Here is a 4,275-nt window from a genome sequence, read left to right as displayed (position 1 = left end):
CGACTATTGTTTCATTGGTGTCTTTCGAATGTAATTAACAGATGTTAGCTTGTTAAAGATACAAGTGGATATATTTTTGTTCAACTGAAACATGTCGAAGAAGATATAATGGAACATCTCAAAAACATAACATCGATGCAAACTCGTGTTCAGCACTATTACATCATAAAGATCAGTCACTTTTGCAAATACGAGAGTTATTAATTCTTCCGTCTTGTGGCACTTTTACCTATCAGTATAATATATGAAGCTTTTGTATTTCTCTTACACTGGAATGCAACTTGCCGCAGTTTAGTCGACAATTCATTGAGAAAGGGTAATGTTGGTGACGAGACTGGTGTTGTTCTTGACATTCTAATCAAAGAAACCTTTGTGTGGATTCTTTCGACTCTCCTAGGATGTTATACATATATGATAAGTGCACTATGCAAGCGTGGCCTAACGTGGTTAACTTTCAGCGTGTCTGTCTGGTTCATATTGATAACAACATCTTCGCCAACGCGTTTTCAGCATACATTTGGCCCTTGTTCCAAGAAAACGTTTGGTATTTCAGTAAGCTTTTCGGTAATGTATTGTTGTGTGCATTCAATATGCAAACGATGCTCAAATGCGCTTAATACGCCATGACACACAGTGTTACTATAGGCAACTTAGTAACCATCATTGGCGTAACTAGAGGGGGTCAGGCCCCCCCAGAATCCGCCAAGCCCCCCCCAGGAATTTTTCATGACTTTATGTATAGAAATTAGAAAAAAATCTGAGAGCCACTGTCTTAATGGTAAACATAGATCCATAAAAGACATTGATTTGGCATAATATGCGTTTGAATTGATAGTTATTGGAGACTATTCTAAACTTGTCACATTTTACAAGATCATTGTCCAAACTGGACTATGTGATTGACTCTATTTGTTTTGTTTGGAAATATGATACCAGAAATATGAATTATAATTACATATATAAATAGCAATTCTTTGTACGACTTCTTTTTTAAATCGCCGAATAATGAAATCTTAAGTTTTCAATGGAATTTTTCTTGAGTATTCCAAAGAAGTTCTGAAATTTCTAGCAGCATCACAGAATAATATTGTTAAATGCTTGGTTAAATGCTTCCTTGCGGAATTCAAGTATCATTTGGAAAAAAAAAAACTCAGTTAGAATTTGAAATGGAATACAGCAGAAGTTTTTGGAGCCCAGAGAAAATAGATGTCACATTATAAAAGGCCCATATAGCTGAAGCGTAAACGCGAGTGCATTCATTGAAACCATGCTGAAGGTGATTTCTAGTCGATAACTATAAATTTCATTGACTTTCTTGGGCATCGAGTATTTGCGTGTATCAAAGAATGCACAAATTCAAATGTTCATTGAGAAAGTTATAATATTTTTCAACGTTCTCATTAAACTCTAAGCGATTCAGGCGTTATCCTAGTTTAGACGTTATGCCAAAAAGAAGAGAGGGTTGGATTGAGCAGCCTCAGCAAATTGATACCAACTACCTTTTATAAATAAACGTAACACGATGAAATTGGAAATAATAACATTATATTCTTGAAAAGCATTACTGCACTCTTCAGTATTCACGCTGTTGTATTTTGTACATTATGTTAAAAAAACCTCACCTATCCTATACAAATCAGTGTAGTGTTGGTAGCGGTGATCAATTTCTGGTTTTTCCATATGAACCTCCATACAAACTTCAGACGAGTTTAGCACCGCCCAATTGTGAATGACTTTAGCTGAAAATCAGAACGAACCGAAAGGGTGCCCATCGAACTTTTTGAGATGTAATTATCCCTTATAAGTTTGAGGTGTCCTAGTAAGAATCTCTGCAGGGAATCCATGGAGAAATTCTTGGAGAATTTCTTGGAAGTATTTTCGGAGAAACATTCTGGAATTCCCCTGGAGGAATTCCTCGACAGTTCCTGGGAGAATTCCGAAAGAATCTTCTCTGGATGAATTCCTGAAGGATTACATGGAGAAATGTCCGAAAGCGCTTCTAGCATGCAAGTACTTATATATTTAAAGTTAATTACAGTGACTGTGTGAGAATCACAGGATATACAGTGTATCAAACAATTGCCCGTACAGCAATTTTTTGGTCAAAATAATTTTTCATTTAAAGGATTACAACTTTTTTATACGTCAATCAATAACTATCGTTTACGAATGAAACTTTCGATGAGCGAGATAATTTTTCGGCAATAGCAGTCTGAGTGGTTAGCAAACACAGTGTTTGCTCCTACGTCCGACGATGATTTCCGATTCTTTCCCTCACAGAAGCGATAAAAAACAAGCTTTGTGCGATTAACCCTCCAATACCCAAATTTTTGATTTTGATCTAAATATCATTTTTCGTCATCTAAAATCGATTTAAACATGTTTTGGAAGATGATTCTTTTCAATTCTCGATTTCGTGAATTTCAGTTTTCGATTTTTCTAATTTTTATTTTTGAACATCCCCACACTTTTATATTTTTTCCTGGAAGCCAATTTGGGGAACGGATTTTTTTAGATGAAAACATTTTGAGATTTTATGATTATTGTTGAAATATTATTATTTTGAATTTTTTTCACAGAAAATTTTATTTTCCGTGTAATTTAAGGGAAAATAATTTTAGAGTGTATTCGATTCCCTTAAACTATTAAACAAGGATAGAATGATTTGGGAAAAATTTAAAATATGTTAATTGTAGCGATTCAATACAAAATAAACCATGACTTCTAAAAGGTGACTAAAACATCAATTTTTCAATGATTTTTAAAAAATGCAAATACGCCTAAAAAAAAAACACCCAAAACCATTTTGAGATATACAGAACAGTCCTAAATGTCAGCCAAAAATATAAAAAAATGATTTCCCACGAAACAAAAATTACAAAAATGCTCAAACTATACCCCGTCTAAAGGCGGGATTGGGTATTAGAGGGTTAAGCTGCTATAAAGTTGCGAAACACAGTGTCGGGCGTAAAAATCGACACACATGCTGCACCAAAGACGCCATTACAAACCATCTACAGACACAATACAGACAACCAAATGTAGGCCACTACACATGTTTACAAAAATACAAACTCCTGTAAGTAGGGAAAAATGGGGCACATTGAGGGAAAGAATCGGAAATCAATGTATATTCAAACACCTAATTTTTAGATCCCCTGAAGAAGGTTCAATAAAGAACCGAAACGTCGGACGTAGGAGCAAAAACTGTGTTTGCTAACCACTCAGACTGCTATTGCCGGAAAATTATCGCGCTCATCAATCAATAACGCTGAAATTTTGACCAATTAGAACCCATATATTAAAGCTCCATTGATAAAATTTTGAGCGAGATCGAATAAGTTTTCTGAAAATTATAGAACTTTTAGTAAAACTTATAATTTTTTTTAATACATTTTTAAAACATTATATCTAATATGTACTTGATGAAACTTTTTTAATATTTTTCGTGTTACAACTTATACCTAAGGCTTTCATATGCAGCTTTGTTTAAGGTTTTATATTCACTACAAAAAATATGAAAAATCTGATATGTTCAGAGGGTCATTTGGGGGTCATATCATATTTTGATTAATAAAAGTGCCAAGTGTTTTCAACTTTTTTAAACTCTTAATGTAATATTTTTATACAGGACCTGCTAAACTACATATGAAGAGTAGGTGCTATGCATTTTTCGTTCAGTTAATGCACTTTATTGGCTGAAAACGTTTGGCGGATTACATGTGCAAAATATGGCAATTTTTTAAATATCGTTGACTACATACGCATATTTTTCATATTTTTTGTAGAGAATATAAAACCCCAAACATGGCTGCATATGAAAGCCTTAAGTATAAGATGTAACACAAAAAAAATTGAAAAAATTTCATCGTGTACATATTGAGATATAATGTTTTAAAAATGTGTTCAAAAATCTTTTAAGTTTTACTAAAAGTTCTATAACTTTCAGAAAACTTATTCGATCTCGCTGAAAATTTTACTAGTGGAGCTTATATGATTCATGATTTGTCAAAATTTCAGCGTTTCTGATTGACGCATAAAAAAGTTATTAACATTTGAATGAACAATTATTTTGACAAAAAAATTGCTGTACGGACAATTGTTTGATACACTGTATTTCCGAAAGAATCGCAGGACGACTTTATGAAGAAACTACTGTGCAGGAACTGCAGGGAGTATTCTTGAAGAAATTCATGGATGGATTCCCGAATAAATCTGTGGATGAACTCCTTAAAGATTTCCCGGAGATAATTTTGAAAGAATACCTGGATGACT

The sequence above is a fragment of the Aedes albopictus genome, chromosome 2, assembly GCF_035046485.1.
Source record: "Aedes albopictus strain Foshan chromosome 2, AalbF5, whole genome shotgun sequence".
In the NCBI taxonomy this organism is placed as follows: Eukaryota; Metazoa; Arthropoda; class Insecta; order Diptera; family Culicidae; genus Aedes; species Aedes albopictus.
This window is presented reverse-complemented; position numbering follows the sequence as displayed.